General features: G+C 43.6%; 4 non-coding genes across 4 annotated transcripts; all 4 read left to right on the forward strand.

Annotated features, from left to right (window-relative positions):
* TRNAI-AAU (transfer RNA isoleucine (anticodon AAU)) lies at positions 1–74 on the forward strand. The gene has a single exon. It is a non-coding gene; the product is annotated as a tRNA-Ile (tRNA).
* A 7260-nt stretch (positions 75–7334) lies between these two features.
* TRNAI-AAU (transfer RNA isoleucine (anticodon AAU)) lies at positions 7335–7408 on the forward strand. The gene has a single exon. It is a non-coding gene; the product is annotated as a tRNA-Ile (tRNA).
* Positions 7409–18332: 10924 nt separating this feature from the next.
* TRNAI-AAU (transfer RNA isoleucine (anticodon AAU)) lies at positions 18333–18406 on the forward strand. Its single transcript has one exon. It is a non-coding gene; the product is annotated as a tRNA-Ile (tRNA).
* A 3588-nt stretch (positions 18407–21994) lies between these two features.
* TRNAI-AAU (transfer RNA isoleucine (anticodon AAU)) lies at positions 21995–22068 on the forward strand. Its single transcript has one exon. It is a non-coding gene; the product is annotated as a tRNA-Ile (tRNA).

Here is a 22068-nt window from a genome sequence, read left to right on the forward strand (position 1 = left end):
GGCCGGTTAGCTCAGTTGGTTAGAGCATGGTGCTAATAACGCCAAGGTCGTGGGTTCGATCCCCGTACGGGCCAAGGTAAGTTTTTTCTCTCAAGTAAACTCTTTTTTTCTCATTTAATCAAACGCTTGTAAATCCATACACTCTGTTGCTCCAGTACACGTTCACTTTCCATTAGTCCTTCTTTTGCCACTTCTGACCAAAGCTCAAGCCGGCAGCGCCAGTAGAACAACAGAAGTGCAAGAGATTGTCTCTCCAAGATGGAGACACTGGCTCAGACTATGTCACGTGAGAGGTGGAGGGACACCAAGAGCTGATTATTAGATGCGTGGGGATAAGAGGAACATAACTCAGGTGAACAGATTCTGGATAGTCATGCTATAGCTAGGATCAGCAACGTTACAGGGGGAAGGATAGGAAAATAATTAGGTGACAGAAGTATAGAAGTGGCTACACGGGGGCGTGTCTCTTAACAGGGCCGAAAGATACACTGAAGGTGAAGGTGAAGTGAAAGAAGAAAGAAAGATCAAAGGAAATCAACAGTGATTGAGAGAAAACTCACAAAGGCAAATTGAGCAAAAGACAGGACCTGGGGAGTTAGACTACTTCAATGCAAATTTACGCCGCAGATGAGCATGACAACTGACCCTTGTCCAGTGGTGCTGAAACAATTTTCAGTGTGGGGGTGCTGCCATCAAAGGGCTTCTGAAAATCCAGGAATCATACAAAGAACAAGTCCTGCAGAATGAGCCACGCACATTCAGAAAGAGTGGTGATGCGTTGGTTAGTTATTGGTAATCTTCATTAGCCTTAGTCCATTGCGTCCTTGTGACAGTCATTACAAAGTAAAGTGATGTCACCCTCCAAGAGGAAGAAAGAACAGGAGGATTCTTAAATGCTAGCGCCATGCACCCAACCTGGGTGCCAAGCCCTTGCCAAAGGACTGATGGGAAGGTGGGCAGGATGTAATGTTTGTGACAAGGACAAGATGGACTTAGGGTAATGCAGAGTTCAAAACATTGGTACTCAAATGCAAAACAGAAAATTTATTAAGTAATAATGCTTGACAAATGTATGCCTTGAGGCCCAAGTAACCACCCTAGGAATTTCCTAGATTGTTACTCACTGGAATTCAACCCAGGAGGTGGCCATTCCTCTCGTAGACCATCCCTGACCTGGAAGATTTTCTAAAAAGCCTTGGAAATCCAGAAAAATTGACAACTTAATCCACCTACTCAGAGTCATAAAAGTCACCTTCTTGTCTTTTCCAGGCTGTCCAAAAGTCACAAACAAGGAGTCGGTTTTCCTTAACTGCAGAGGCCTGGTGACATAAATGAAAAGAGCTCTTTAAACATCAAGTGTATTCAACAAATGTTCCTCCGGAGAGGAAGGAGAGGGAATGAAAGAAGGAAGAATTATTTCCTAAGATCTATCAAAAATAGACTTAACCTTTGCAGCAAAGGTAGGGCTAGGCCTTAAAGTTACCCCATCTTCCAAAGTATCAAATGAAGAGAGGACAGCATTTTAAGGCTCCCAGCTCCCCAATTGTTCTCAGCAAGGTGATAGCAAATAGGAAAATAACTTTATAGGAGACAATCTTTAAGTGTACAGTATCCAGATCCTCAAAGAGATAAAATTGCAAAGCCTATAAAAGAGTAGGAAGATTCTGAGTTGGAGAAAAGGGATTTTTCATTGTTCTTACCATTGACAAAAGATCATAACAGTCTAGACACCAAAGAGTGTAACATCGATGAAAGTTCAGAAAAGTACCTAAAAGCCTTTATCGCAAACCAATGAGCTTTCAGAGTGGAAAGAGATTCAAGTGAAACCCATTCAGAAGAAAATGCAAAATAGCAGACAAACTACAGGTAGGTGCCAAAAGATCATGAGCAGAACATCACGGCTGAAAGGACTTACAGGTCTTTGAGTAAGACTTCGAAGTAGAAGGCCTGCTGGAGTGCTGAATTAACTCCACTAAGGAAGAGGAAAGACCCTTTGCTAGCAGTCCAGACTTCTCAACCTCCAAAGCGATAGAGTGAGTTGGAGCAAGAAGGTCAGGGCCGACGTTCTGAGAAGAGAAACACTTGAGCAGTACCCAAGGAGGTAGACGAGCCAGGGGTTCAGAAGAGGAAACCATGACATCTCTGGCCAATCAGGGCCAACAAGTATCAAGTTCCCTCCCGCTGCTGAGACTTGAAGAGAACCATCTGGATCAATAAAAAGGGGGGGAATGTATAAAGGAGACTTCTCAGCCACTTTATCACCAATACGTCCACTACCTAGGCTCCTTGTTCCGGAAACCTGGATCAGAATCGACAAAGATGAGCATTGTCCTTGTTTGAAAAGAGATCCAGAAAGGGTTTCACAAACTCTCGGCATATCTCTCAAAACAACGACCTGGATAACGTCAACTCCAGCAAATTTGGAAACCTCCAGCTGTCTGCCATCACATTGTCGTTGCCCTTGATGTGTACTGCCGACGTATGCAACAGGTTGATCTCTGCCCAATAGCCCAATTGTTCTGCTATTGCATTGAGGGATTTTGAATGCATGCTTCACTGCTGGTTAATGTAAAAGACTGCTACCTTATTCTCTGTCTTTACTAGCACATTTTTCTGAGACAGATGATGATGGGAAAACTTCAAAGCCCTGAAGCTTACCATCAACTCCATCTACTTCCATGACCTCCGACTCTCTAGGAAAGACCACTTGAATCGACAGGATCAGTCCAACACAGTAGCTCTCCAGCCAGGTTTGCTGGCATCTGTTGCGAGGAATTCAGGAGGATCCAGGTGTATTAGTGTCCACTTAGACCAGTGGTTTTCAAACTCTTTAATGCCACATCCACCCAAAGGGAAAAAAAAACATTGGTGCCTCCCCTCTGAATTTTCCAGAATTCTTCTATCAAATTGACACTGTTTAAATATGTCTAGACCTATTTAAACATTCCAGTTAAGTTCTGTTACTGTTTTAAAAATGCAATCAAATACATGACCCCAAATATACTATTCTGGCCAGGCAGGCCTTACAAACCAATTGCAGTGTCATGCTCTGCTGAGTAAACTGATCTCACGGCAGTGAGGAATGCACAGGCCGGGTGGTGCCCGGCGCACGAAAGCGCCCCTTCTTGTGTTGTACGTCTCTTTGCGCAAATGCAAACTCAAATTTCCTGAACTGTGGTCGGCAGGAGAGACATGGGAAGGTGCAGTAGGGAAGGCTTGAGCAACAAACCGTTGGCTATGTTTTGTTGTTACTTTGTTGACATGAGCTAGAGTAATTTAAAGCAGAAGGAACGGCCAGACCTAAAAACAACTCTCTTACCTCCAACGCCGAATAACCACTATAATTAGAATATCTCAAAAGCAGCTGGCCTTGTAAACTTAATGAGCAAGCAAGCCGATGCATTTTGGGTTTTGTTGTAAAAGAATAGAAATCCTATCCATCCTTTCCTTTTCTTCCGGCAACAACCAATGTTACAAAGATATCACAGCACACAGTGACATTGACTGAAAGAAGAGGCGCTGAGGCTGGCGTGCAGCACTCAACAGCTCTTGTTATCGCAATCCAGACAGGGGACGGAAGGAGAAAAGTATGAAGGAATTGCGATAGTGAGACCAACTCTTCTGTGTATCTGCATGTCATGGAAAAAGGATAACTTTGACATTCATGGCCGGTTAGCTCAGTTGGTTAGAGCGTAGTGCTAATAACGCCAAGGTCGCGGGTTCGATCCCCGTACGGGCAAAGTTAAGTTTTTTCTCTTAAGTAAACTCTTTTTTTCTCATTGAATCAAACGCTTGTAAATCCATACACTCTGTTGCTCTAGTACACGTTCACTTTCCATTAGTCCTTCTTTTGCCACTTCTGACCAAAGCTGAAGCCGGCAGCGCCAGTAGAACAACAGAAGTGCAAGAGATTGTCTCTCCAAGATGGAGACACTGGCTCAGACTATGTCACGTGATAGGTGGAGGGAGACCAAGAGCTGATTATTAGATGCGTGGGGATAAGAGGAACATAACTCAGGTGAACAGATTCTGGATAGTCATGCTATAGCTAGGATCAGCAACGTTACAGGGGAAAGGATAGGAAAATAATTAGGTGACAGAAGTATAGAAGTGGCTACAAGGGGGGCGTGTCTCTTAACAGGGCCGAAAGATACACTGAAGGCGAAGGTGAAGTGAAAGAAGAAAGAAAGATCAAAGGAAATCAACAGTGATTGAAAGGAAACTCACAAATGCAAATTGAGCAAAAGACAAGACCTGGGGAGTTAGACTACTTCAATGCAAATTTACGCCGCAGATGAGCATGACAACTGACCCTTGTCCAGTGGTGCTGAAACAATTTTCAGTGTGGGGGTGCTGCCATCAAAGGGCTTCTGAAAATCCAGGAATCATACAAAGAACAAGTCCTGCAGAATGAGCCATGCACATTCAGAAAGAGTGGTGATGCGTTGGTTACTTATTGGTAATCTTCATTAGCCTTAGTCCATTGCGTCCTTGTGACAGTCATTACAAAGTAAAGTGATGTCACCCTCCAAGAGGAAGAAAGAACAGGAGGATTCTTAAATGCTAGCGCCATGCACCCAACCTGGGTGCCAAGCCCTTGCCAAAGGACTGATGGGAAGGTTTGCAGGATGTAATGTTTGTGACAAGGACAAGATGGACTTAGGGTAATGCAGAGTTCAAAACATTGGTACTCAAATGCAAAACAGAAAATTTGTTAAGCGATAATCCTTCACAAATGTATGCATTGAGGCCCAAGTAACCACCCTAGGAATTTCCTAGATTGTTACTCACTGGAATTCAACCCAGGAGGTGGCCATTCCTCTCGTAGACCATCCCTGACCTGGAAGATTTTCTAAAAAGCCTTGCAAAGCCAGAAAAATTGACAACTTAATCCACCTACTCAGAGTCATAAAAGTCACCTTCTTGTCTTTTCCAGGCTGTCCAAAAGTCACAAACAAGGAGTCGGTTTTCCTGAACTGCAGAGGCCTGGTGACATAAATGAAAAGAGCTCTTTAAACATCAAGTGTATTCAATAAATGTTCTTCCGGAGAGGAAGGAGAGGGAATGAAAGTAGGAAGAATTATTTCCTAAGATCAATCAAAAATAGACTTAACCTTTGCAGCAAAGGTAGGGCTAGGCCTTAAAGTTACCCCATCTTCCAAAGTATCAAATGAAGAGAGGACAGCATTTTAAGGCTCCCAGCTCCCCAATTGTTCTCAGCAAGGTGATAGCAAATAGGAAAATAACTTTATAGGAGACAATCTTTAATTGTACAGTATCCAGATCCTCAAAGAGATAAAATTGCAAAGCCTATAAAAGAGTAGGAAGATTCTGAGTTGGAGAAAAGGGATTTTTCATTGTTCTTACCATTGACAAAAGATCATAACAGTCTAGACACCAAAGAGTGTAACATCGATGAAAGTTCAGAAAAGTCCCTAAAAGCCTTTATCGCAAACCAATGAGCTTTCAGAGTGGAAAGAGATTCAAGTGAAACCCATTCAGAAGAAAATGCAAAATAGCAGACAAACTACAGGTAGGTGCCAAAAGATCATGAGCAGATCATCACGTCTGAAAGGACTTCCAGTTCTTTGAGTAAGACTTCGAAGTAGAAGGCCTGCTGGAGTGCTGAATTAACTCCACTAAGGAAGAGGAAAGAGCCTTTGCTAGCAGTCCAGACTTCTCAACCTCCAAAGCGATAGAGTGAGTTGGAGCAAGAAGGTCAGGGACGACGTTCTGAGAAGAGACACACTTTAGCAGTACCCAAGGAGGTAGAAGAACCAGGGGTTCAGAAGAGGAAACCATGATATCTCTGGCCAATCAGGGCCAACAAGAACCAAGTTCCCTCCCCCTGCTGAGACTTGAAGAGAACCATCTGGATCAATAATAAGGGGGGGGAATGTATAAAGGAGACTTCTCAGCCACTTTATCACCAATACGTCCACTACCTAGGCTCCTTGTTCCGGAAACCTGGATCAGAATCGACAAAGATGAGCATTGTCCTTGTTTGAAAAGAGATCCAGAAAGGGTTTCACAAACTCTCGGCATATCTCTCAAAACAACGACCTGGATAACGTCAACTCCAGCAAATTTGGAAACCTCCAGCTGTCTGCCATCACATTGTCGGTGCCCTTGATGTGTACTGCCGACGTATGCAACAGGTTGATCTCTGCCCAACAGCCCAATTGTTCTGTTATTGCATTGAGGGATTTTGAATGCATGCTTCACTGCTGGTTAATGTAAAAGACCGCTACCTTATTCTCTGTCTTTACTAGCACATTTTTCTGAGACAGATGATGATGGGAAAACTTCAAAGCCCTGAAGCTTACCATCAACTCCATCTACTTCCATGACCTCCGACTCTCTAGGAAAGACCACTTGAATCGACAGGATCAGTCCAACACAGTAGCTCTCCAGCCAGGTTTGCTGGCATCTGTAGCGAGGAATTCAGGAGGATCCAGGTGTATTAGTGTCCACTTAGACCAGTGGTCTTCAAACTCTTTAATGCCACATCCACCCAAAGGGAAAAAAATACATTGGTGCCTCCCCTCTGAATTTTCCAGAATTCTTCTATCAAATTGACACTGTTTAAATATGTCTAGACCTATTTAAACATTGCAGTTAAGTTCTGTTACTGTTTTAAAAATGCAATCAAATACATGACCCCAAATATACTATTCTGGTCAGGCAGGCCTTACTAACCAATTGCAGCGTCATGCTCTGCTGAGTAAACTGATCTCACAGCAGTGAGGAATGCACAGGCTGGGTGGTGCCCGGCACACGAAAGCGCGCCTTCTTGTGTTGTACATCTCTTTGCGCAAATGCAAACTCAAATTTCCTGCACTGTGGTCGGCAGGAGAGACATGGGAAGGTGCAGTAGGGAAGGCTTGAGCAACAAACCGTTGGCTATGTTTTGTTGTTACTTTGTTGACATGAGCTAGAGTAATTTAAAGCAGAAGGAACGGCCAGACCTAAAAACAACTCTCTTACCTCCAACGCCGAATAACCACTATAATTAGAATATCTCAAAAGCAGCTGGCCTTGTAAACTTAATGAGCAAGCAAGCCGATGCATTTTGGGTTTTGTTGTAAAAGAATAGAAATCCTATCCATCCTTTCCTTTTCTTCCGGCAACAACCAATGTTACAAAGATATCACAGCACACAGTGACATTGACTGAAAGAAGAGGCGCTGAGGCTGGCGTGCAGCACTCAACAGCTCTTGTTATTGCAATCCAGACAGGGGACGGAAGGAGAAAAGTATGAAGGAATTGTGATAGTGAGACCGACTCTTCTGTGTATCTGCATGTCATGGAAAAAGGATAAATCTGTCATTCATGGCCGGTTAGCTCAGTTGGTTAGAGCGTGGTACTAATAACGCCAAGGTCGCGGGTTCGATCCCCGTATGGGCCAAGTTAAGTTTTTTCTCTCAAGTAAACTCTTTTTTTCTCATTTAATCAAACGCTTGTAAATCCATACACACTGTTGCTCCAGTACACGTTCACTTTCCATTAGTCCTTCTTTTGCCACTTCTGACCAAAGCTCAAGCCGGCAGCGCCAGTAGAACAACAGAAGTGCAAGAAATTGTCTCTCCAAGATGGAGACACTGGCTCAGACTATGTCACGTGAGAGGTGGAGGGAGACCAAGAGCTGATTATTAGATGCGTGGGGATAAGAGGAACATAACTCAGGTGAACAGATTCTGGATAGTCATGCTATAGCTAGGATCAGCAACGTTACAGGAGAAAGGATAGGAAAATAATTAGGTGACAGAAGTATAGAAGTGGCTACAAGGGGGCGTGTCTCTTAACAGGGCCGAAAGATACACTGAAGGCGAAGGTGAAGTGAAAGAAGAAAGAAAGATCAAAGGAAATCAACAGTGATTGAGAGAAAACTCACAAAGGCAAATTGAGCAAAAGACAGGACCTGGGGAGTTAGACTACTTCAATGCAAATTTACACCGCAGATGAGCATGACAACTGACCCTTGTCCAGTGGTGCTGAAACAATTTTCAGTGTGGGGGTGCTGCCATCAAAGGGCTTTTGAAAATCCAGGAATCATACAAAGAACAAGTCCTGCAGAATGAGCCATGCACATTCAGAAAGAGTGGTGATGCGTTGGTTACTTATTGGTAATCTTCATTAGCCTTAGTCCATTGCGTCCTTGTGACAGTCATTACAAAGTAAAGTGATGTCACCCTCCAAGAGGAAGAAAGAACAGGAGGATTCTTAAATGCTAGCGCCAATCACCCAACCTGGGGGCCAAGCCCTTGCCAAAGGACTGATGGGAAGGTGGGCAGGATGTAATGTTTGTGACAAGGACAAGATGGACTTAGGGTAATGCAGAGTTCAAAACATTGGTACTCAAATGCAAAACAGAAAATTTATTAAGCGATAATGCTTGACAAATGTATACCCTGAGGCCCAAGTAACCACCCTAGGAATTTCCTAGATTGTTACACACTGGAATTCAACCCAGGAGGTGGCCATTCCTCTCGTAGACCATCCCTGACCTGGAAGATTTTCTAAAAAGCCTTGCAAAGCCAGAAAAATTGACAACTTAACCCACCTACTCAGAATCATAAAAGTCACCTTCTTGTCTTTTCCAGGCTGTCCAAAAGTCACAAACAAGGAGTCGGTTTTCCTGAACTGCAGAGGCCTGGTGACATAAATGAAAAGAGCTCTTTAAACATCAAGTGTATTCAACAAATGTTCCTCCGGAGAGGAAGGAGAGGGAATGAAAGAAGGAAGAATTATTTCATAAGCTCTATCAAAAATAGACTTAACCTTTGCAGCAAAGGTAGGGCTAGGCCTCAAAGTTATCCCATCTTCCAAAGTATCAAATGAAGAGAGGACAGCATTTTAAGGCTCCCAGCTCCCCAATTGTTCTCAGCAAGGTGATAGCAAATAGGAAAATAACTTTATAGGAGACAATCTTTAATTGTACAGTATCCAGATCCTCAAAGAGATAAAATTGCAAAGCCTATAAAAGAGTAGGAAGATTCTGAGTTGGAGAAAAGGGATTTTTCATTGTTCTTACCATTGACAAAAGATCATAACAGTCTAGACACCAAAGAGTGTAACATCGATGAAAGTTCAGAAAAGTCCCTAAAAGCCTTTATCGCAAACCAATGAGCTTTCAGAGTGGAAAGAGATTCAAGTGAAACCCATTCAGAAGAAAATGCAAAATAGCAGACAAACTACAGGTAGGTGCCAAAAGATCATGAGCAGATCATCACGTCTGAAAGGACTTCCAGTTCTTTGAGTAAGACTTCGAAGTAGAAGGCCTGCTGGAGTGCTGAATTAACTCCACTAAGGAAGAGGAAAGAGCCTTTGCTAGCAGTCCAGACTTCTCAACCTCCCAAGCGATAGAGTGAGTTGGAGCAAGAAGGTCAGGGACGACGTTCTGAGAAGAGACACACTTTAGCAGTACCCAAGGAGGTAGAAGAACCAGGGGTTCAGAAGAGGAAACCATGACATCTCTGGCCAATCAGGGCCAACAAGAATCAAGTTCCCTCCCCCTGCTGAGACTTGAAGAGAACCATCTGGATCAATAATAAGGGGGGGGAATGTATAAAGGAGACTTCTCAGCCACTTTATCACCAATACGTCCACTACCTAGGCTCCTTGTTCCGGAAACCTGGATCAGAATCGACAAAGATGAGCATTGTCCTTGTTTGAAAAGAGATCCAGAAAGGGTTTCACAAACTCTCGGCATATCTCTCAAAACAACGACCTGGATAACGTCAACTCCAGCAAATTTGGAAACCTCCAGCTGTCTGCCATCACATTGTCGGTGCCCTTGATGTGTACTGCCGACGTATGCAACAGGTTGATCTCTGCCCAACAGCCCAATTGTTCTGTTATTGCATTGAGGGATTTTGAATGCATGCTTCACTGCTGGTTAATGTAAAAGACCGCTACCTTATTCTCTGTCTTTACTAGCACATTTTTCTGAGACAGATGATGATGGGAAAACTTCAAAGCCCTGAAGCTTACCATCAACTCCATCTACTTCCATGACCTCCGACTCTCTAGGAAAGACCACTTGAATCGACAGGATCAGTCCAACACAGTAGCTCTCCAGCCAGGTTTGCTGGCATCTGTTGCGAGGAATTCAGGAGGATCCAGGTGTATTAGTGTCCACTTAGACCAGTGGTCTTCAAACTCTTTAATGCCACATCCACCCAAAGGGAAAAAAATACATTGGTGCCTCCCCTCTGAATTTTCCAGAATTCTTCTATCAAATTGACACTGTTTAAATATGTCTAGACCTATTTAAACATTGCAGTTAAGTTCTGTTACTGTTTTAAAAATGCAATCAAATACATGACCCCAAATATACTATTCTGGTCAGGCAGGCCTTACTAACCAATTGCAGCGTCATGCTCTGCTGAGTAAACTGATCTCACAGCAGTGAGGAATGCACAGGCTGGGTGGTGCCCGGCACACGAAAGCGCGCCTTCTTGTGTTGTACATCTCTTTGCGCAAATGCAAACTCAAATTTCCTGCACTGTGGTCGGCAGGAGAGACATGGGAAGGTGCAGTAGGGAAGGCTTGAGCAACAAGCCGTTGGCTATGTTTTGTTGTTACTTTGTTGACATGAGCTAGAGTAATTTAAAGCAGAAGGAACGGCCAGACCTAAAAACAACTCTCTTACCTCCAACGCCGAATAACCACTATAATTAGAATATCTCAAAAGCAGCTGGCCTTGTAAACTTAATGAGCAAGCAAGCCGATGCATTTTGGGTTTTGTTGTAAAAGAATAGAAATCCTATCCATCCTTTCCTTTTCTTCCGGCAACAACCAATGTTACAAAGATATCACAGCACACAGTGACATTGACTGAAAGAAGAGGCGCTGAGGCTGGCGTGCAGCACTCAACAGCTCTTGTTATTGCAATCCAGACAGGGGACGGAAGGAGAAAAGTATGAAGGAATTGCGATAGTGAGACCGACTCTTCTGTGTATCTGCATGTCATGGAAAAAGGATAAATCTGTCATTCATGGCCGGTTAGCTCAGTTGGTTAGAGCGTGGTACTAATAACGCCAAGGTCGCGGATTCGATCCCCGTATGGGCCAAGTTAAGTTTTTTCTCTCAAGTAAACTCTTTTTTTCTCATTTAATCAAACGCTTGTAAATCCATACACTCTGTTGCTCCAGTACACGTTCACTTTCCATTAGTCCTTCTTTTGCCACTTCTGACCAAAGCTCAAGCCGGCAGCGCCAGTAGAACAACAGAAGTGCAAGAGATTGTCTCTCCAAGATGGAGACACTGGCTCAGACTATGTCACGTGAGAGGTGGAGGGAGACCAAGAGCTGATTATTAGATGCGTGGGGATAAGAGGAACATAACTCAGGTGAACAGATTCTGGATAGTCATGCTATAGCTAGGATCAGCAACGTTACAGGAGAAAGGATAGGAAAATAATTAGGTGACAGAAGTATAGAAGTGGCTACAAGGGGGCGTGTCTCTTAACAGGGCCGAAAGATACACTGAAGGCGAAGGTGAAGTGAAAGAAGAAAGAAAGATCAAAGGAAATCAACAGTGATTGAGAGAAAACTCACAAAGGCAAATTGAGCAAAAGACAGGACCTGGGGAGTTAGACTACTTCAATGCAAATTTACACCGCAGATGAGCATGACAACTGACCCTTGTCCAGTGGTGCTGAAACAATTTTCAGTGTGGGGGTGCTGCCATCAAAGGGCTTTTGAAAATCCAGGAATCATACAAAGAACAAGTCCTGCAGAATGAGCCATGCACATTCAGAAAGAGTGGTGATGCGTTGGTTAGTTATTGGTAATCTTCATTAGCCTTAGTCCATTGCGTCCTTGTGACAGTCATTACAAAGTAAAGTGATGTCACCCTCCAAGAGGAAGAAAGAACAGGAGGATTCTTAAATGCTAGCGCCAATCACCCAACCTGGGGGCCAAGCCCTTGCCAAAGGACTGATGGGAAGGTGGGCAGGATGTAATGTTTGTGACAAGGACAAGATGGACTTAGGGTAATGCAGAGTTCAAAACATTGGTACTCAAATGCAAAACAGAAAATTTATTAAGCGATAATGCTTGACAAATGTATACCCTGAGGCCCAAGTAACCACCCTAGGAATTTCCTAGATTGTTACACACTGGAATTCAACCCAGGAGGTGGCCATTCCTCTCGTAGACCATCCCTGACCTGGAAGATTTTCTAAAAAGCCTTGCAAAGCCAGAAAAATTGACAACTTAACCCACCTACTCAGAATCATAAAAGTCACCTTCTTGTCTTTTCCAGGCTGTCCAAAAGTCACAAACAAGGAGTCGGTTTTCCTGAACTGCAGAGGCCTGGTGACATAAATGAAAAGAGCTCTTTAAACATCAAGTGTATTCAACAAATGTTCCTCCGGAGAGGAAGGAGAGGGAATGAAAGAAGGAAGAATTATTTCATAAGATCTATCAAAAATAGACTTAACCTTTGCAGCAAAGGTAGGGCTAGGCCTCAAAGTTATCCCATCTTCCAAAGTATCAAATGAAGAGAGGACAGCATTTTAAGGCTCCCAGCTCCCCAATTGTTCTCAGCAAGGTGATAGCAAATAGGAAAATAACTTTATAGGAGACAATCTTTAATTGTACAGTATCCAGATCCTCAAAGAGATAAAATTGCAAAGCCTATAAAAGAGTAGGAGGATTCTGAGTAGGAGAAAAGGGATTTTTCATTGTTCTTACCATTGACAAAAGATCATAACAGTCTAGACACAAAAGAGTGTAACATCGATGAAAGTTCAGAAAAGTCCCTAAAAGCCTTTATCGCAAACCAATGAGCTTTCAGAGTGGAAAGAGATTCAAGTGAAACCCATTCAGAAGAAAATGCAAAATAGCAGACAAACTACAGGTAGGTGCCAAAAGATCATGAGCAGAACATCACGTCTGAAAGGACTTCCAGTTCTTTGAGTAAGACTTCGAAGTAGAAGGCCTGCTGGAGTGCTGAATTAACTCCACTAAGGAAGAGGAAAGACCCTTTGCTAGCAGTCCAGACTTCTCAACCTCCAAAGCGATAGAGTGAGTTGGAGCAAGAAGGTCAGGGACGACGTTCTCAGAAGAGACACACTTGAGCAGTACCCAAGGAGGTAGAAGAGCCAGGGGTTCAGAAGAGGAAACCATGACATCTCTGGCCAATCAGGGCCAACAAGAATCAAGTTCCCTCCCCCTGCTGAGACTTGAAGAGAACTATCTGGATCAATAAAAAGGGGTGGAATGTATAAAGGAGACTTCTCAGCCACTTTATCACCAATACGTCCACTACCTAGGCTCCTTGTTCCGGAAACCTGGATCTGAATCGACAAAGATGAGCATTGTACTTGTTTGAAAAGAGATCCAGAAAGGGTTTCACAAACTCTCAGCATATCTCTCAAAACAACGACCTGGATAACGTCAACTCCAGCAAATGTGGAAACCTCCAGCTGTCTGCCATCACATTGTCGGTGCCCTTGATGTGTACTGCCGACGTATGCAACAGGTTGATCTCTGCCCAATAGCCCAATTGTTCTGCTATTGCATTGAGGGATTTTGAATGCATGCTTCACTGCTGGTTAATGTAAAAGACCGCTACCTTATTCTCTGTCTTTACTAGCACATTTTTCTGAGACAGATGATGATGGGAAAACTTCAAAGCCCTGAAGCTTACCATCAACTCCATCTACTTCCATGACCTCCGACTCTCTAGGAAAGACCACTTGAATCGACAGGATCAGTCCAACACAGTAGCTCTCCAGCCAGGTTTGCTGGCATCTGTTGCGAGGAATTCAGGAGGATCCAGGTGTATTAGTGTCCACTTAGACCAGTGGTCTTCAAACTCTTTAATGCCACATCCACCCAAAGGGAAAAAAAAACATTGGTGCCTCCCCTCTGAATTTTCCAGAATTCTTCTATCAAATTGACACTGTTTAAATATGTCTAGACCTATTTAAACATTGCAGTTAAGTTCTGTTACTGTTTTAAAAATGCAATCAAATACATGACCCCAAATATACTATTCTGGTCAGGCAGGCCTTACTAACCAATTGCAGTGTCATGCTCTGCTGAGTAAACTGATCTCACGGCAGTGAGGAATGCACAGGCCGGGTGGTGCCCAGCGCACAAAAGCGCCCCTTCTTGTGTTGTACGTCTGTTTGCGCAAATGCAAACTCAAATTTCCTGCACTGTGGTCGGCAGGAGAGACATGGGAAGGTGCAGTAGAGAAGGCTTGAGCAACAAACCGTTGGCTATGTTTTGTTGTTACTTTGTTGACATGAGCTAGAGTAATTTAAAGCAGAAGGAACGGCCAGACCTAAAAACAACTCTCTTACCTCCAACGCCGAATAACCACTATAATTAGAATATCTCAAAAGCAGCTGGCCTTGTAAACTTAATGAGCAAGCAAGCCGATGCATTTTGGGTTTTGTTGTAAAAGAATAGAAATCCTATTCATCCTTTCCTTTTCTTCCGGCAACAACCAATGTTACAAAGATATCACAGCACACAGTGACATTGACTGAAAGAAGAGGCGCTGAGGCTGGCGTGCAGCACTCAACAGCTCTTGTTATTGCAATCCAGACAGGGGACGGAAGGAGAAAAGTATGAAGGAATTGCGATAGTGAGACGACTCTTCTGTGTATCTGCATGTCATGGAAAAAGGATAACTCTGTCATTCATGGCTGGATAGCTCAGTTGGTTAGAGCGTGGTGCTAATAACGCCAAGGTTGTGGGTTCGATCCCCGTACGGGCCAAGTTAAGTTTTTTCTCTCAAGTAAACTCTTTTTTTCTCATTTAATCAAACGCTTGTAAATCCATACACTCTGTTGCTCCAGTACACGTTCACTTTCCATTAGTCCTTCATTTGCCACTTCTGACCAAAGCTCAAGTCGGCAGCGCCAGTAGAACAACAGAAGTGCAAGAGATTGTCTCTCCAAGATGGAGACACTGGCTCAGACTATGTCACGTGAGAGGTGGAGGGAGACCAAGAGCTGATTATTAGATGCGTGGGGATAAGAGGAACATAACTCAGGTGAACAGATTCTGGATAGTCATGCTATAGCTAGGATCAGCAACGTTACAGGGGAAAGGATAGGAAAATAATTAGGTGACAGAAGTATAGAAGTGGCTACAAGGGGGCGTGTCTCTTAACAGGGCCGAAAGATACACTGAAGGCGAAGGTGAAGTGAAAGAAGAAAGAAAGATCAAAGGAAATCAACAGTGATTGAGAGAAAACTCACAAAGGCAAATTGAGCAAAAGACAGGACCTGGGGAGTTAGACTACTTCAATGCACATTTACGCCGCAGATGAGCATGACAACTGACCCTTGTCCAGTGGTGCTGAAACAATTTTCAGTGTGGGGGTGCTGCCATCAAAGGGCTTCTGAAAATCCAGGAATCATACAAAGAACAAGTCCTGCAGAATGAGCCACGCACATTCAGAAAGAGTGGTGATGCGTTGGTTACTTATTGGTAATCTTCATTAGCCTTAGTTCATTGCGTCCTTGTGACAGTCATTACAAAGTAAAGTGATGTCACCCTCCAAGAGGAAGAAAGAACAGGAGGATTCTTAAATGCTAGCGCCATGCACCCAACCTGGGTGCCAAGCCCTTGCCAAAGGACTGATGGGAAGGTGGGCAGGATGTAATGTTTGTGACAAGGACAAGATGGACTTAGGGTAATGCAGAGTTCAAAACATTGGTACTCAAATGCAAAACAGAAAATTTATTAAGCGATAATGCTTGACAAATGTATGCCCTGAGGCCCAAGTAACCACCCTCGGAATTTCCTAGATTGTTACTCACTGGAATTCAACCCAGGAGGTGGCCATTCCTCTCGTAGGCCATCCCTGACCTGGAAGATTTTCTAAAAAGCCTTGCAAAGCCAGAAAAATTGACAACTTAATCCACCTACTCAGAGTCATAAAAGTCACCTTCTTGTCTTTTCCAGGCTGTGCAAAAGTCACAAACAAGGAGTCGGTTTTCCTGAACTGCAGAGGCCTGGTGACATAAATGAAAAGAGCTCTTTAAACATCAAGTTTATTCAACAAAAGTTCGTCCGGAGAGGAAGGAGAGGGAATGAAAGAAGGAAGAATTATTTCATAAGATCTATCAAAAATAGACTTAACCTTTGCAGCAAAGGTAGGGCTAGACCTTAAAGTTACCCCATCTTCCAAAGTATCAAATGAAGAGAGGACAGCATTTTAAGGCTCCCAGCTCCCCAATTGTTCTCAGCAAGGTGATAGCAAATAGGAAAATAACTTTATAGGAGACAATCTTTAATTGTACAGTATCCAGATCCTCAAAGAGATAAAATTGCAAAGCCTATAAAAGAGTAGGAAGATTCTGAGTTGGAGAAAAGGGATTTTTCATTGTTCTTACCATTGACAAAAGATCATAACAGTCTAGACACAAAAGAGTGTAACATCGATGAAAGTTCAGAAAAGTCCCTAAAAGCCTTTATCGCAAACCAATGAGCTTTCAGAGTGGAATGTGATTCAAGTGAAACCCATTCAGAAGAAAATGCAAAATAGCAGACAAACTACAGGTAGGTGCCAAAAGATCATGAGCAGAACATCAGGTCTGAAAGGACTTCCAGTTCTTTGAGTAAGACTTCGAAGTAGAAGGCCTGCTGGAGTGCTGAATTAACTCCACTAAGGAAGAGGAAAGACCCTTTGCTAGCAGTCCAGACTTCTCAACCTCCAAAGCGATAGAGTGAGTTGGAGCAAGAAGGTCAGGGACGACGTTCTGAGAAGAGACACACTTGAGCAGTACCCAAGGAGGTAGAAGAGCCAGGGGTTCATAAGAGGAAACCATGACATCTCTGGCCAATCAGGGCCAACAAGAATCAAGTTCCCTCCCCCTGCTGAGACTTGAAGAGAACCATCTGGATCAATAAAAAGGGGGGGAATGTATAAAGGAGACTTCTCAGCCACTTTATCACCAATACGTCCACTACCTAGGCTCCTTGTTCCGGAAACCTGGATCAGAATCGACAAAGATGAGCATTGTCCTTGTTTGAAAAGAGATCCAGAAAGGGTTTCACAAACTCTCAGCATATCTCTCAAAACAACAACCTGGATAACGTCAACTCCAGCAAATTTGGAAACCTCCAGCTGTCTGCCATCACATTGTCGGTGCCCTTGATGTGTACTGCCGACGTATGCAACAGGTTGATCTCTGCCCAATAGCCCAATTCTTCTGCTATTGCATTGAGGGATTTTGAATGCATGCTTCACTGCTGGTTAATGTAAAAGACCGCTACCTTATTCTCTGTCTTTACTAGCACATTTTTCTGAGACAGATGATGATGGGAAAACTTCAAAGCCCTGAAGCTTACCATCAACTCCATCTACTTCCATGACCTCCGACTCTCTAGGAAAGACCACTTGAATCGACAGGATCAGTCCAACACAGTAGCTCTCCAGCCAGGTTTGCTGGCATCTGTTGCGAGGAATTCAGGAGGATCCAGGTGTATTACTGTCCACTTAGACCAGTGGTCTTCAAACTCTTTAATGCCACATCCACCCAAAGGGAAAAAAAAACATTGGTGCCTCCCCTCTGAATTTTCCAGAATTCTTCTATCAAATTGACACTGTTTAAATATGTCTAGACCTATTTAAACATTGCAGTGAAGTTCTGTTACTGTTTTAAAAATGCAATCAAATACATGACCCCAAATATACTATTCTGGTCAGGCAGGCCTTACTAACCAATTGCAGTGTCATGCTCTGCTGAGTAAACTGATCTCACGGCAGTGAGGAATGCACAGGCCGGGTGGTGCCCGGCGCACGAAAGCGCCCCTTCTTGTGTTGTACGTCTCTTTGCGCAAATGCAAACTCAAATTTCCTGCACTGTGGTCGGCAGGAGAGACATGGGAAGGTGCAGTAGGGAAGGCTTGAGCAACAAACCGTTGGCTATGTTTTGTTGTTACTTTGTTGACATGAGCTAGAGTAATTTAAAGCAGAAGGAACGGCCAGACCTAAAAACAACTCTCTTACCTCCAACGCCGAATAACCACTATAATTAGAATATCTCAAAAGCAGCTGGCCTTGTAAACTTAATGAGCAAGCAAGCCGATGCATTTTGGGTTTTGTTGTAAAAGAATAGAAATCCTATACATCCTTTCCTTTTCTTCCGGCAACAACCAATGTTACAAAGATATCACAGCACACAGTGACATTGACTGAAAGAAGAGGCGCTGAGGCTGGCGTGCAGCACTCAACAGCTCTTGTTATTGCAAACCTGACAGGGGACGGAAGGAGAAAAGTATGAAGGAATTGCGATAGTGAGACCGACTCTTCTGTGTATCTGCATGTCATGGAAAAAGGATAACTCTGTCATTCATGGCCGGTTAGCTCAGTTGGTTAGAGCGTGGTGCTAATAACGCCAAGGTCGTGGGTTCGATCCCCGTACGGGCCAAGTTAACTTTTTTCTCTCAAGTAAACTCTTTTTTTCTCGTTTAATTAAACGCTTGTAATTCCATACACTCTGTTGCTCCAGTACACGTTCACTTTCCATTAGTCCTTCTTTTGCCACTTCTGACCAAAGCTCAAGCCGGCAGCGCCAGTAGAACAACAGAAGTGCAAGAGATTGTCTCTCCAAGATGGAGACACTGGCTCAGACTATGTCACGTGAGAGGTGGAGGGAGACCAAGAGCTGATTATTAGATGCGTGGGGATAAGAGGAACATAACTCAGGTGAACAGATTCTGGATAGTCATGCTATAGCTAGGATCAGCAACGTTACAGGGGAAAGGATAGGAAAATAATTAGGTGACAGAAGTATAGAAGTGGCTACAAGGGGGCGTGTCTCTTAACAGGGCCGAAAGATACACTGAAGGCGAAGGTGAAGTGAAAGAAGAAAGAAAGATCAAAGGAAATCAACAGTGATTGAGAGAAAACTCACAAAGGCAAATTGAGCAAAAGACAGGACCTGGGGAGTTAGACTACTTCAATGCAAATTTGGCCGATGAGCATGACAACTGACCCTTGTCCAGTGGTGCTGAAACAATTTTCAGTGTGGGGGTGCTGCCATCAAAGGGCTTCTGAAAATCCAGGAATCATACAAAGAACAAGTCCTGCAGAATGAGCCACACACATTCAGAAAGAGTGGTGATGCGTTGGTTACTTATTGGTAATCTTCATTAGCCTTAGTCCATTGCGTCCTTGTGACAGTCATTACAAAGTAAAGTGATGTCACCCTCCAAGAGGAAGAAAGAACAGGAGGATTCTTAAATGCTAGCACCATGCACCCAACCTGGGTGCCAAGCCCTTGCCAAAGGACTGATGGGAAGGTGGGCAGGATGTAATGTTTGTGACAAGGACAAGATGGACTTAGGGTAATGCAGAGTTCAAAACATTGGTACTCAAATGCAAAACAGAAAATGTATTAAGCGATAATGCTTGACAAATGTATGCCCTGAGGCACAAGTAACCACCCTAGGAATTTCCTAGATTGTTACTCACTGGAATTCAACCCAGGAGGTGGCCATTCCTCTCGTAGACCATCCCTGACCTGGAAGATTTTCTAAAAAGCCTTGCAAAGCCAGAAAAATGGACAACTTAATCCACCTACTCAGAGTCATAAAAGTCACCTTCTTGTCTTTTCCAGGCTGTCCAAAAGTCACAAACAAGGAGTCGGTTTTCCTGAACTGCAGAGGCCTGGTGACATAAATGAAAAGAGGTCTTTAAACATCAAGTGTATTCAACAAATGTTCCTCCGGAGAGGAAGGAGGGGGAATGAAAGAAGGAAGAATTATTTCCTAAGATCTATCAAAAATAGACTTAACCTTTGCAGCAAAGGTAGGGCTAGGCCTTAAAGTTACCCCATCTTCCAAAGTATCAAATGAAGAGAGGACAGCATTTTAAGGCTCCCAGCTCCCCAATTGTTCTCAGCAAGGTGATAGCAAATAGGAAAATAACTTTATAGGAGACAATATTTAATTGTACAGTATCCAGATCCTCAAAGAGATAAAATTACAAAGCCTATAAAAGAGTAGGAAGATTCTGAGTTGGAGAAAAGGGATTTTTCATTGTTCTTACCATTGACAAAAGATCATAACAGTCTAGACACAAAAGAGTGTAACATCAATGAAAGTTCAGAAAAGTCCCTAAAAGCCTTTATCGCAAACCAATGAGCTTTCAGAGTGGAATGTGATTCAAGTGAAACCCATTCAGAAGAAAATGCAAAATAGCAGACAAACTACAGGTAGGTGCCAAAAGATCATGAGCAGAACATCAGGTCTGAAAGGACTTCCAGTTCTTTGAGTAAGACTTCGAAGTAGAAGGCCTGCTGGAGTGCTGAATTAACTCCACTAAGGAAGAGGAAAGACCCTTTGCTAGCAGTCCAGACTTCTCAACCTCCAAAGCGATAGAGTGAGTTGGAGCAAGAAGGTCAGGGACGACGTTCTGAGAAGAGACACACTTGAGCAGTACACAAGGAGGTAGAAGAGCCAGGGGTTCATAAGAGGAAACCATGACATCTCTGGCCAATCAGGGCCAACAAGAATCAAGTTCCCTCCCCCTGCTGAGACTTGAAGAGAACCATCTGGATCAATAAAAAGGGGGGGAATGTATAAAGGAGACTTCTCAGCCACTTTATCACCAATACGTCCACTACCTAGGCTCCTTGTTCCGGAAACCTGGATCAGAATCGACAAAGATGAGCATTGTCCTTGTTTGAAAAGAGATCCAGAAAGGGTTTCATAAACTCTCAGCATATCTCTCAAAACAACAACCTGGATAACGTCAACTCCAGCAAATTTGGAAACCTCCAGCTGTCTGCCATCACATTGTCGGTGCCCTTGATGTGTACTGCCGACGTATGCAACAGGTTGATCTCTGCCCAATAGCCCAATTCTTCTGCTATTGCATTGAGGGATTTTGAATGCATGCTTCACTGCTGGTTAATGTAAAAGACCGCTACCTTATTCTCTGTCTTTACTAGCACATTTTTCTGAGACAGATGATGATGGGAAAACTTCAAAGCCCTGAAGCTTACCATCAACTCCATCTACTTCCATGACCTCCGACTCTCTAGGAAAGACCACTTGAATCGACAGGATCAGTCCAACACAGTAGCTCTCCAGCCAGGTTTGCTGGCATCTGTTGCGAGGAATTCAGGAGGATCCAGGTGTATTACTGTCCACTTAGACCAGTGGTCTTCAAACTCTTTAATGCCACATCCACCCAAAGGGAAAAAAAAACATTGGTGCCTCCCCTCTGAATTTTCCAGAATTCTTCTATCAAATTGACACTGTTTAAATATGTCTAGACCTATTTAAACATTGCAGTGAAGTTCTGTTACTGTTTTAAAAATGCAATCAAATACATGACCCCAAATATACTATTCTGGTCAGGCAGGCCTTACTAACCAATTGCAGTGTCATGCTCTGCTGAGTAAACTGATCTCACGGCAGTGAGGAATGCACAGGCCGGGTGGTGCCCGGCGCACGAAAGCGCCCCTTCTTGTGTTGTACGTCTCTTTGCGCAAATGCAAACTCAAATTTCCTGCACTGTGGTCGGCAGGAGAGACATGGGAAGGTGCAGTAGGGAAGGCTTGAGCAACAAACCGTTGGCTATGTTTTGTTGTTACTTTGTTGACATGAGCTAGAGTAATTTAAAGCAGAAGGAACGGCCAGACTTAAAAACAACTCTCTTACCTCCAACGCCGAATAACCACTATAATTAGAATATCTCAAAAGCAGCTGGCCTTGTAAACTTAATGAGCAAGCAAGCCGATGCATTTTGGGTTTTGTTGTAAAAGAATAGAAATCCTATACATCCTTTCCTTTTCTTCCGGCAACAACCAATGTTACAAAGATATCACAGCACACAGTGACATTGACTGAAAGAAGAGGCGCTGAGGCTGGCGTGCAGCACTCAACAGCTCTTGTTATTGCAAACCTGACAGGGGACGGAAGGAGAAAAGTATGAAGGAATTGCGATAGTGAGACCGACGCTTCTGTGTATCTGCATGTCATGGAAAAAGGATAACTCTGTCATTCATGGCCGGTTAGCTCAGTTGGTTAGAGCGTGGTGCTAATAACGCCAAGGTCGTGGGTTCGATCCCCGTACGGGCCA

The sequence above is a fragment of the Pleurodeles waltl genome, chromosome 12 (genome assembly GCF_031143425.1).
Source record: "Pleurodeles waltl isolate 20211129_DDA chromosome 12, aPleWal1.hap1.20221129, whole genome shotgun sequence".
Classification (NCBI taxonomy): domain Eukaryota; kingdom Metazoa; phylum Chordata; class Amphibia; order Caudata; family Salamandridae; genus Pleurodeles; species Pleurodeles waltl.